Source organism: Nylanderia fulva, unplaced genomic scaffold (genome assembly GCF_048542155.1).
Source record: "Nylanderia fulva isolate GAGA-0341 unplaced genomic scaffold, ASM4854215v1 Scaffold25, whole genome shotgun sequence".
Classification (NCBI taxonomy): domain Eukaryota; kingdom Metazoa; phylum Arthropoda; class Insecta; order Hymenoptera; family Formicidae; genus Nylanderia; species Nylanderia fulva.
The window spans coordinates 2,915,621-2,929,659 of record NW_028190314.1 but is presented as its reverse complement, the minus strand read 5'-3'; the positions used below and the strand labels follow the sequence as shown (position 1 = coordinate 2,929,659).

Here is a 14,039-nt window from a genome sequence, read left to right as displayed (position 1 = left end):
CTTTGTGATCGGCCGCGCTTAATACATGGCATTTAAGGCAAACGCAGACGTCAGTCCTTTCACACGAATCTCCATTGTACTCGACGATCTATTATTATTAGCGACTCACCCGTGGGGGAAAGTTTCGCCTTATGGCGGAGCTTATGACTCTGCAAAGATGCACTCTTCGTCAAATAGACAAAACGTTTTACGTTGCGGAACTGCGCAGATGTATCACGATGCTTGATCTCGTGCTCCAACTCTCATCATCCGCAGAAAGCTATATCCTATTGAAACAAAAATATTAACTTGACTAAACCTTTCAACTAAATTACTATTTTCATTGAACATATAGTATATGAGTGTTTAAGTCAAATATACGTTTTGTTATAGATTTTGTATGTTATATTTGATTTAAATATTTTTATATGTTTGATAAAATAATATTTGGTCGAAAGGTTTTATCAAGTTAACGAATTTATTTTTTTCAGTGCGTATCCTCGATACGATTGAGTCTTACTTTTCGCACGGGAGAAAACCTGGTAGCTTATTTATTGGCATATCGACACGTTGTTCGGAGAAAAAGTGATGTATGTGTACTTGGTAATAACGCGCTTTTAAATTTTCTATTTATTTCTTTTTCACTCGAGAGTATTCTCAATTTCATCGACACATACTCTCGTGTAATGCATTTAACGTCGACGTTAATTTAAATCGTTTATAATTGCACGGCTATATAGCCATCGAGACTAATAAGATTCATAAGATGTCATAACATGATCAACGACCATGACGGAGTTACGGCCCTCAAAACCTCTTGAAGGTGTTAAAATAAAAAGTACGATCTTAGAATGGGAATTAAATCATTGTGCAATAATAATAGATCACGCAATACGTGGAAACCGGAGCCGTGTTGTACCGAGAACTTTATAAGAAAATTCAAACGTAGATAGATCGCTGCACTTTGTATCGATATTAGATCGAATCTAGCAGTAATGCTACTATTGTAGCACCGCGATCGTTCAATATCACTTGTTATCGCAAGTATTTAAGACTGTTTACTTCAATTTCAAGCGCATGTAAATTTATGTAATTTCCTCCGCCACATATGTAGAAAATTGAAAACACTATGGATATTGTAGCACCGCGATCGTTCAATATCACTTGTTATCGCAAGTATTTAAGACTGTTTACTTCAATTTCAAGCGCGTGTAAATTTATGTAATTTCCTCCGCCACATATGTAGAAAATTGAAAACACTATGGATCATTTTATCATATATATACGTACTTTTTATTTTTCAAATATGGGAATTTCAAGTGCTCGAAAGATTCGTCCTTCCACAATTCATTTATTGAAGAATGAAAACGACGAGGTCGCGTCACGATAAAATCTTTCGCGGATGTGAAAAAAAAAAAAAATTATACCAATACACAGATGTGCCAATCACAGGCATAATCATTCTTTATATGGATGCCGGTATTTTGTAAAATCGTGTCGATCGCATCTGTATCGCGCTTATACCATTACGTTTTATGAGGTGGATGGATATAAAGTATCCCTCTTTCTCTTATCTCTCCTCTCTCTTTCTCCCATCATCATAATCCTCGACAGCAACAGGTACCATCTTTTTCTTCTCGAAAACAAGGACGATATGAAAAAAAGATGCGTGAAAGAGAAATATTTTCTTCTCTCTCTCTTTCTTTCGTACGTGCGAAACAGGACCTACCTCTGACATATCCGCGAAATTTATTATGGACGTCTGCGGCATCACGCAAATATCCTTCTCGATCAACGTTTGCAACGCGGTGATATAAAACAACAATGTCTCCAACTGTATAAACAGAAATTCGGTAGAGTGTTGAGACAGAGGACATAAAGAACGCTTCGTATTATATTTCTGTAAAAATGAAGAGATATAAAAAATGTATTTTATTTTAAATACATGCAAATATTGCACATACTTATTTTTAAAATAAATCAAATATATAATTATAAATTATAATAATAATCAAATTAGTAAAGCGATCACTCTTCTTAATATCAATTTGAAATTTTACCAATTTCAATATTTCTCATTCATTTTTCCTATTACAGTATCGAATACATTTTCTTCGCAAAAATTAGCATCCAATAATTTAAATTTTAATTGATAACAAAGGAAAGATAAGCACACATAAATTATTAAATTTAAGGAAAATGTATTTTGTAATAAAAAAAAAGAGATCACGGAAGAATAAAATTTGGGAACCACTGTCATAAACGATTTGAACAGCCCAGTTTGTTTGCGCATAGTCTGAAACGTTAATAAATATTACAGCGTGTGTTTACTAGCCGCGGGGTTGATTTAAAAGCAAATTTTATATTGCAAAACGCGAGAAATCGATGAGAGTTGGAGAGAAAATTATTCAAACATTCATAACATCTACACTAAAAAAAAATTTATTAACTTGACTAAATCTTTCAACTAAATTACTATTTTGTTAACTGAATATATATTCTAGTGTTTAAATCAAATATACATTTTGTTAGAGATTTAATATATTATATTTAAATATTTTTATATGTTCAATTAACAAAATAATATTTAGTTGAAAGATTTAATCAAGTTAATAAATTTCTTTTCAGTATGTCTCCGATAATAAAAATACTTATCCATCAAGATTGTGCAAAACAATTTGATTATGCCTGCAAGTAATCTCGGAATCCTTAAAGAAGTCACGTATGTTGTGTGAGACATTCTACAAAATATTCTGCCAATGTATGCATGTATGTGTGTGTGCATAGCTACGCATCTGCAGTATGCAAACGCATTCATACAGTTATGCGCATTATTATTACATTCTTATCACGTTTAACCGGAAACGCTAGAAATCGCTAACGCTAACATCAAGAAATTTATTCTGACTTTTGATCATTATTAACATGCGCACGTGTATTCCCGCGTGATATATCATCAATTATAAACTATTTATGCACTTCTGCACTATTTATAACATTACCACAATTATAATCTGTAATATCCGCATTTTTTAATCTTCTATATATATAAGCACCGTCCGTCTGTCTGTCTGTCTGTCTGTCTGTCTGTACCCGAACTACTTCCGCATTTGTGGACCGATTGTCTCGAAATTGGTACCAAAATGTTGCAAATTTTTCGGGGGTGGCTGCTGTTTTTTTTTTTAATTTTTTTATTTTTATTTTTTTTCCTCAGAGGAGGGTATGTTTTTGCAAAAAAAATTTTTTTTGCAATATTTCTGAACACATGGTATTAAAATGTTGCAAAATTTTTGGAGATAGCGAGGATACGGTTTTTTTAAGTGTTACACTTCCACCCACTCACCCACCCACGCATTTACCCACATGCATGCGCATTTATGGACCAATTTTCACGAAATTAGTACCAAAATGTTGCAAATTTTTCTGAGGAAACTGCTGTGTGGGTTTTTTAAGTTTACGCCTCCACCCACGCACCCACCCGCGCAATCGCATACTTATGAACCGATTTTTTTTAAATCGGTACCAAATTGTTGCAAATTTTTTGGAGATGGCGACGATGCGGTTTTTTCAAGTGTTACACCTCCACCCACGCACCCACCCACGCGTATGCGCATTTATGGACCAATTTTCACGAAATTGGTACAAAAATGTTGTAAATTTTTCTGAGAAAGCTGCTGTGTGGGTTTTTTAAGTTTACGCCCCCACCCACGCATCCACCCACGCAATCGCATATTTATGAACGGATTTTTGTAAAAATTGGTACCAAAATGTTGCAAATTTTTTGGAGATGGCGACGATGTGGTTTTTTCAAGTGTTACACCTCCACCCACGCATTCACCCACCGCATGCGCATTTATGGACCAATTTTCACGAAATTGGTACAAAAATGTTGCAAATTTTTCTGAGAAAGCTGCTGTGTGGTTCTTTTAAGTTTTATCCCACCCATGCATCCACCCACGCATTCAAACATTTATTCACAGACTTTTTCGAAATTTGTATTCAAATTTTGTCCGGGATGGCTACTATATGATTTTAACAAATTTTTATCACTTTATTTATCCACCCACGCACCCACCCACGTATCCACGCACCCATGTGCATACGCATTTATTGACTTGATCACAGATTTTATGATTGAGGACTTTGTAAATAATAATGTTGTAAATCCCGAAAATATGGCGTTAAACCATATACAACAAATTCTGATAAATAATGGAAGTAGTTGTGAGAAATTTCAATTACCAAATCCAACTGAAATAAATATTTACGAAACAGAGTATAATGTAGATGAAGAAAAAATACGTGGTGATTATTTATTATCTACACTAAATGATGAACAAAAATACGTGTATGATATAGTAATGCGAGCAATTAAAAATGAAAATGAACTTAAGCGTTTGTTTTTTATTGACGGGTTTGCAGGAAGTGGTAAAACCTATTTATTTAACACATTTCTAAGTGTTATTCGAGGAAGAAATGAAATAGTTCTTCCATGTGCTTCAACTGGAATTGCAGCCACACTTCTGAAAGGAGGAAGAACTTATCATTCTCTGTTTAAGCTTACAATTCCAATTGATGATGCAGCTAAATCAAATATTAGAGGAAATTCTCAAGCTGCACGAGAATTGATCAATGCAAAATTAATCATATGGGATGAAGTGAGCATGACTGTTGGACATGCCTTAACAGCAGTTGATAAACTTTTAAAGGATTTAATGAAGAATGATCAACCATTTGGAGGAAAAGTAATTTTATTTGCAGGAGATTTCAGACAAAATCTTCCAGTAGTACCTCATTTACACAAAACAGCGATAATTGAATCGACTGTAAAATACAACCCTATATGGAGGAATGTAATTAAGGTTAAATTACAGCAAAATATGAGAACTGCGGAAGAAAAAGAATTTGCAAATTGGTTAATGCAACTCGGAGATGGTAAATTATCAAATACAGATGGACTAAATCTAGACACGATTGAAATTCCACATGATTTTATATCAAAAGAATCTCTTATTAATGAGATTTTTGGTGATAGAATTACCATGAAAAGGATTAGAGAAAATCAAGATCGAACGATTCTTTGTCCTAAAAATGAGGATACTTTCAAAATTAATGATGAAATTCTTTGTCTAATGGAAGGAGAAGAAAAGGAGTATCTCTCTATTGACTGTATTGTAAGTGATGATCCACAGGAGCAATTAAATTTTCCAACTGAGTTTCTAAATTCACTGACACCTTCTGGAATGCCAGTTCATCGGCTTAAAATAAAAGTTGGTGCTACAGTAATCTTATTAAGAAATTTAAATACTAAAAAAGGACTTTGTAATGGTACAAGATTTATTATAACTAATTTGAAAAATAATATAATTTATGTAGAAGTTATAACAGGTCCTGCTCGAGGACAAATTGTTATGATTCTGAGGATAGATTTAATTACAAATGATTTGGAACTGCCATTTAAGTTTAAACGAAGACAGTTTCCTATTCGAGTGTCATTTGCTATGACAATAAATAAATCACAAGGACAAAGTTTAGAAAAAATTGGAATTTATTTGCCACATCCTGTATTTGCTCATGGTCAACTTTATGTGGCATTTTCTAGAGCAACAAAAAGAGAAAGTGTAAAAATTAAAATTGATGAATGTAGCAATCAAGGACATTTAATTGAAAAAAGTGAAAAATGTTTTACAAAAAATGTAATATACAGGGAAATTTTGTAAATTGAAGAATTATGACATTGTATGAGAGCTAATAATAGCGGGTTAGCGGTGGGTACATTAGAAATAAAAAAAATTGAGTAAAATGTAAAAAAGGATATAATAATTAAGTAATGAAAAAAATATTTAAAGTATATATTAACTAAAATAATGTTTTATATTTAAAAAATATGAAATTGTGTGGAAATTAAAATAAACAAGAAAATAAAAATAAAAATATATAATAAATATTTAAATTATGCAAAACGCGGTGTAAAATAAAATATCTGGGAGAAAGAAATAGATAACATAGTAATCATCCAAAAAAAATTTATTTATTTTGATATAAATTTCGTGAAAGTCGGACAACAAATGTGGGAATAGTTCGCGGTAATACAAAAAAAGAATTAATTTTTTGTGTTAAAATGGATTTAATATAGGCTATATGAGGACCGCGCGAAACGCGGTCCGAATAGAAAGGCTTTTCGGACCGCGCTTCGCGCGGTCCGAAAAGCTAGTGTAAAGATAATGATAGTGGATAAAGATAATAAATAAAGATTATACTCAGTTACATCTCGTATTTTTAATTCGTATAATAAAAAAAACTCTTTGACAAAGTTTATTTTAATTTCAATCAGAATAATTAATTTAATTATAATAAAAAAATATTGCCTATTATTATTACTATATTATTATTGATAAAAATTAATGTTACGTTTTTATTTTATTTTTTTAATAGAAATTATACGTAATTTTTTTATTTAGGAATTAAATTTTATACATAAATTTTATATATAAATTCTCTCAGTCAACGAAAAGTATAAATCGCATGTTTAGATATATCCTTATTCTATCAGTACTACTATTTTTATCTTCGCAATTACTCGCGAGGAAGTCTGTCAGGCACTAAACGAAGACTCTCTCAACGTTTTCACCGTTCTATTTTTGAGATCCTTGGTCAGATAAGTGCGGGTACATAGCAGAATAATGCTTTATAGAACGGATCATTGAAATCCATTCGATCTTTATAAGTACTTATATAAGATGTATAGATACCTATAATTCATAAACTGTCATCTCGTAGCAATTCGATAAAATCTGCTTTCAGAGTTTGATGATCGCATGCTTTTATAGATCCGTTGAATATGTCTATACAGATAGTAAAATTATACAATTGATATACATTTGCGCAATTGAGTAATAGTTCTCATATAATATTAATCTTAATAATATATGCTACGTAAGAATATATCAATTAAATGTCTAAAATATTTCGCAATTATTGCATTAATATTATATTAACGCATTCGTGTATTTTATTATTATTTCTTACTCGTTCGGGAGAGACTTGCCTTGAAGCAGAAATAAAAATGGTATATTTCGGTGAAATAAAATATCAAGGTAAAAATGAGAGATCTCTCTCTGTATTTACTCGTCATAACGCGGGGAACGGACGTGGTAGGTTTTCTTTTTCCACATTTTTTATCCCTCCGCGCGTGTCGTTTTTTGCCTGAAAATTATACCGGTTCCAATCGTCGCTCCCAGACGAAAAATGCAAATATTTGCGTCAAAATATTGCAGGACGATGGCTCACGGCGAAAATCTACGGTGTGCACATCTAGCACATCGCTTATTGCGCTTATCCGCGATGAATGCGCATTTTACGCACGCAATTGCGTGTAGGTGAGACGCCTCGAGCGACGTAACAGTTCACGTTTTATTTTGCTGCACTTTTACTTTACGTGTGTGCATGCGGGCCGGCCTTGTTCTGGTCTGAATACCTGGCCAAAGGTTCACATCGTCTCGGAGGATCCTTTCTATCAATATATATCGTATCGCGTCACTTTTAATATGAATATCGATACTTTGATGTTAAAATTTAAATGGTCAAACGTCATATTCGATGATTTGGATCCATGACCTGGTCTTTCATGTTTGAACAAAAGTTGCGATTTTTTAACAGAATGCAGCGAGTTCTTCGTATACGGAAAAAAATAAGAAGGCTTACTTGTTACAAGGATTATGTAAAAAAAATCACATTATTTTGGAGAATTTTTCGCGCTTTCTTTAATTATTTTTTTTTTTTATAATAACGTATATTTTACATACAGAATTTTTTTATAAATCTATCTTTATAAGTCTGAACAATATTATTGTTTAAATTTCCTGACACATTTTTAAATATATGTAAAAATTATTTGTAAATGCTTAACGTTGCGTAAATATGATTTCCTTATTGCACATATAACTGTGAAACTGTCAATATATATAATGAGTTTTTTTTTATAATACTTGTACAAGCAGTATAAATATTTATTTAGTGAAATTTTATTATGTAATTTTACTATGTTTTCTCGACTATCTTGTGCAGTAATTAATGTGCAATAGGTAGCACTTAATTTTATATCCATATAAACGCATATATTTTAATATGCCATAATCAGACATTTTAAATGTAAAAAAGCACATTCGAAGATATATAAAAAACGATACGTGAATTCGAGAGTGCATTTTATTAAAGAGTCGCGATATATTTTATAAACGTATAAAATAATTCACAAACGAATAATAAGTCGCACCGTCACATTTTTATGAGTCAGTTAATTCTGTTACAAGAACGAATCTCCGGTGAATCCAACGAAAGCGAAAATGCAATTAAAGCTTTCGTATTCCTTTTATCCAATCCAACGTATATCTGTCCAGGGATAAACGGCCGTGCAAAATGAATGAATGCGGGTAAATATAATTGCAAGACAAATATGGTTACGACTTTTTTTTTACAATGAAATACATTTTTTTCTTCAGAAAGTTCCCTTCAAAAGAGATTTAAATTATTATTTTTTTTTATTATCTTTTATTTACAATTATAATGAATGCAATTTGTTATGACATGTAATTTATAAAAAGACATTGACGTTTTTATCTGAATATTTTAGCTTATCGAATAATATTTTTTCGAAAATGATAAAAACGATAATTATAACGCTTCTTCACATCACTAGATATTTTTGCCTTATATGCATAATATAAGAATAGAATTATATGTCTCTAGAAAGAGAAAGAGAGAGAAAGGACGAGATTATACTTGCAAATAAATTTATTCAGCGACTGGCAATTCCCATCATACGTCCTTGAACTATCGTACGTTTTTAATTACAAATTCTTCATTTAGAGTGGATTTCCTGTTTTTCTGTTTAATATCGAAGGTGAAGGATGAAAGCATTCGCCAAACGAGCATCATCGGCATCTATCCTCATTACGAAGACAGAGATCTATACCACGTAGACGACTAAAGAATCTCTTGTTTTAATTTGTCTCTGCGTAGAATTAAGCTGTGTCTTATGTAGAACTGTACAGTTTCTCATTTCGCGAATGCGAATAACATCTCGAATCTACTCTTTAACTGTTTTTTTTTTCTCGTCAACAGGGATTTCTCTTGCGTCGCACTATTAATTATGCCGATATGCGATATTCAAGTCCTTCTCCTCATTCATCAATATATGCTATTGAAATATGTCTTTCTAAATATCAGAGAAAGGAGGAGATTGTTATGCGAGAGGACGCTTTTAATCATTTCGTTGTATTCTTTCATTACAATTCATCGGAGGACTAATAGGTGCTTGCCAATGACCTACTATAATTTTTAATCATTAATCATACCCACGATTCGTTGATATCGATGTCATTACATAATAATCACATCGTTATGTTAACGTTTCTTCTTTCACCGTCAATCTTGTTTCTACCAGCAGATACGTATATTACCTTCTTATATAAAGCTAATAGCATTCAAAAATTAAGGTCTCATCTGAAATACATACATGTGTGTGTGATTAAACATTTTACGACGATACAATTTTTATTTAGCAAGTGATTGGATATTATGTAATAATATTATACATATTCTATTACGTAATAAGTATTCATTTATCATGCACCTATACTGAAAAAAAAATTTATTGAATTCGAATAAATATTTATTTAAATACTGCCTAATAAATCATTTATTTGAAACCAATAATTGATTTGGTATGTGAAAACTTTATTTGATATAAAAAAATTCTTTTCAAAACAGATAAAAATTTAAAGGACTAAAAATATTTCTCGACCAATACTGGCCACTTGACATTTATATTTAATAAATCTCATAATGTTTTGACCATAATATGATTATATTACTATTATATATAATACTTCATTTCAGTACACTTGAAAAAAACCAAAATTATGGTCGAAACATTGAGAAATTTATTAAATAAATGTCAAGTGGCCGCAGTATTGATCGAGAAATATTTAGTCTTTTAATTTTTTGATTGGCGAATCCTAATTAGTAAGATAAATATTTATTTGTTTCAAATAAATAATTTATTAGGCAGTATTGAAATAAGTATTTATTAATTAAATAAATTAGTTTTCAGTGTGTACAATTTCGAGCTCGGTTACAATTTAAGTGTGACCTATTTTTTCGGGTACGCCTTTATATATAGAATTTCCTTCGCAATTTCTTAGAACGGAATTTCTCTTGTCTATTCTTTGGTCTCTTTACTCGGGAATAGTGTACAGCAAAATTGCATCGGGCAATCCTCGTCGCACAACGTTGCAACAACATTGTCCGTTCACTCTCTGGTGGATTTTCTCAAGAGCGCCCGTCCTCGCCTTCGTCGTCGTGTCGTCGTTGTCGTCGTTGTTCGTTGTTCGTCGTCGGGTAGCCGGAATAGGTATTTGCTAACTTTTTCGCTTCTCGTGCTTTTCACTTTTTCGACATTGCACTGTCGTGCCGGTACGCCGATAATCGTCCGCCTTCGTCACCGATTGCGATAATCCTTCGCGCGATATCGACAGACCGACAATCGACTCGCTTATTAACGTAATTAATCCTATGTATTACATGTGTCACGTCGCATTACACGCCTTAACTTCAATCAACGTAATTAATTGTAATCGCGCCGACAGATATTTCACGACGTTTCTGTGTGCAAACGAAGGCTAAATTAACTCTCTCCTCTTTTCTCCCTCTCTCTCTCTTTCGGGTGATTTATTTCAACGCAAATGAAAATCGAGAATAAAAGACAGCGTTGGCAGCTACAATCTTTTCTCGGGAATTATTCGAGAGGCTTCATATTTTATTACATGATATTTTTTGCGAAATATTTATGCTTGTCAATGTCAGACTCAAACAATTCTTATATAATTTTTAATTATTTTATTTAAATGCTTTATTTTTTTTTTTTAATTTAAATGTTTTTTTTAAAGAAGAAAAATAATTAATGTCAAGAAAAATATACTTAAGAATTTCTCTCAATGTCGATTCGAGTACACAAGCTATATAATTATTATCAATATAAATTTCTCTCATTCCTCGTGCAATTAAAATATTGATAATCGCGTAAAATGATATGTACTCTGATTTGATTATGACAAAGAATACAGAATTACAAACACCAAATTGATAAATCTATCATGTATCATCTATGACACTTTTTAAAATCTTGCTGTACAATTCATCGCTCCAAGTAAAGCATTTTTAATCGCTCGAAACCTGCATTGCACACTCGAAAAAAAAAGAAAAATTATATATTATCAGAGCAGATATTATTTACATATTGATACAATCTGTCCTTGACGTGAAATTTATTCGAGCCGCTTTAACTGACCGAGTGCAACGGAAAGGAGCGTGCGTCACTTGAAACAATGATTATCGGTTCGTATTAATGGCGCTACTCGATCCCACCGTGTTGGGTTGAGAAATGATTTCGATGTCGTCGACGAAATGCACATCGGTTTATCTTCGATCTTCGTGCCGATAGGCTCGAAATTGATTTATCTTCAACCGCCGCGCCGCGGCGTTCTTATGTCCTCCTCCGCGATAAAGGCGGTGTGATTTATCGACGATTGTACGAGCAAATATTTAAGCGACCAAACGCGTACCAAGATTATCTTCTCTTTTCTGCCCGATCGCGACGTAACCGAGAATTTCGTCGCGTTAGCAACAGGTTTGTCTCCCGACGATCCGGCCACATCGATCGTTTAAATTTGACAATTCGGAGTGCGATAATTCTTGCCGAGCACGTGCTCCTCTCCGGACGCAATCGGATTATTTTTCCTCGAGAGAAGACTCTCTTTGCAGCTCCCGAGATGTTTATCGCAGGACAATATAATAGAGTCGTAGGCCAGATGACAAGTGAGTGGCCGCGGCTAAAGAATATCGGATAATTCAATTTTCCTGCGAAATGAAAACATTTTTTTGTCTCGAGAAATTTATTTTCTATTAATCCTATGGCATAAACTCTATGCATGCATTTATATAGGCTTTTATTATAATAAATTTTTCATTACGTTCTCTGACTGCTAAATTAAAAAATTGATAATTTTATATTTGATTAATTTTTTGATAGTAAACTATTTAAAATATTTAATTGTATTAACTGCTTTAATATTTAATTTTCAAAATTTCAAATAATAAACGTACATATTTTTATTATACTAGATCTATTATTAAAATGAAAGAACAATGGATGTTTATATAAATATTTAAATAGATGCAGGACAGCTATTTTAATTTATTTCAAGTATAATTATGCAGTAGGATAATTATGCAAATTGGAGTATAAATACTTTTCTCGTATAATGATTATTGCAACATTTTGCAATACAATAAAAAATACACAACAACAGTTTCAATTATAGTTTAATTAACATATTATTCAATAAAAATTACTTAAAAAATTCCGAAAGATAAACTTTTCTTCGATTCCGAAATGACTGATGTTTCTCCTAGAAATAACACACATATAGACCTTTCTAATTTAAATAACAGGCTCATTAAAAGCTATATATCTCTCTTTTTCTCTTGCAAGTCGTCTTTAAGCTGCGAACTGTCATTTCGAACGACCTTGTTGTTTGTGGTCCTCATTCGATTTTAGCTGCCCTTCACAAAGCGAAAGGGAGTCACGCTGACTTCGACCTAGGAATCGGTCCTAATTTGCGAACGAATACAGCATCGCGTCTTCTTTGTCATCATTGGCGAACCTTGCTAAACCAGTCTGCGCCGCAATCCAGTCCTTCAAGTTGGCTCGTGGGTTATGACCAATCGCGGGGGGAGACTGTTACTTTCAGGAATCCCGGATCTCTGCGGTCCCTCTCGCGATCTCTCGCGCGCTTTCTTCACGCGGATGCGAAACCCGGCGGGTCTCTATAGCTCACGGAACACGTAGGCCCGCTTTTATTACCTACGCGAATAAAGGAAACTCTGAGGTATATTATAAAATCGAGCACATTTCTCCACGATATTTATTTACCTCGCAGAAGCGATAGTTTCCTAATGAGCGCTCGTCCTCCTTATATCTCGAACACGCAAAAGGACTACTAGTCGAGAGAGGAAATGCATTAAACGCTGAACGCATCCGTTATCTCACGTGTTATCTTTAATTATGCCTCTCCTTGTCTCTGCAAAAAATTTTCTGAACTGCGTTCACCTGCGCAATAATCGCGGGTGAATTTCTTAAGCGATATATATATATATATATATATATATATATATATAGAAAGAGAAAGAAAAAAAAAGAGACTGGTCTTGATAATATCTGCTTAATTACGAGGCAGGTCTGAGTTTTATTAAAAGCAAGTTTCATGCGAGCAATTTTACAAAAATCAAATCATGTTACTTTAAATTCAAATAAGAAAAATGAATATGATATCTCTCGCGATGTAACATCCGGAACTTGGATTACTACATCGCTTGAGCTAAATAATAAAATAACAACTAGTCTAATGAGACAGGAGAGATATTCAGCAAATTGATTCTGTTTGCATCAATGATTAAAATGTTGTAACTCTGTATATGCGATTCGAAGAGCGAATAATTGTGTTGAGAAGAGAAGAGCAGAGTTGCATAGAAACTGAAGTATATCGTTTCTCTTTTTTTTTAAGAGTTTACATTATAATTATAAATAACCGGATATTACCGGTCCATGCAAATATCGTGTAATTAATTTGTTGTATAATTGTATACACTTATCGCGTAAATGGTATTGCACCGTCGAGCGCCTTTTATTAAAGTCGACCGAGTAAAAGGCCAGGTGCGAATATATATATACGCGCACGAGTATAATTAGCGTGCACGCACGCGCACGCGGAATTATGCACTTCGTTATTAACCAGCTGATAACTATTACGACACTCTCCTTACGCGACTAATGAATCGTGAAACGTTTCTTAATATTTTCAAATAATGAATAATAATCGATAACAGCGGGAGAAATTTATTACTCTCGGGATTAAGGAGGAAAGTGCGCGTTCTCTCTTCTTCTTTACGGAATCTTGATGTGTCATCTATTTACACTGAACAAAAATTTCTTGAATTCG

At 32.9% G+C, this 14,039-nt stretch overlaps 1 protein-coding gene across 1 annotated transcript in view; it reads right to left on the bottom strand.

The window, feature by feature from the left end:
* Positions 1–1,657, bottom strand: part of LOC146722979 (F-box only protein 39) — a 46,450-nt gene extending 44,793 nt beyond the window's left edge. Inside the window, exons 1-2 of the mRNA XM_085483450.1 lie at positions 1,510–1,657; positions 110–266 (exon numbers count right to left, since the gene is read on the bottom strand). The gene's annotated coding sequence lies outside the window, so the exon portion shown is untranslated. The remainder of the gene's footprint in view (positions 1–109; positions 267–1,509) is intronic.
* Between the last annotated feature and the right edge of the window lie 12,382 nt (positions 1,658–14,039).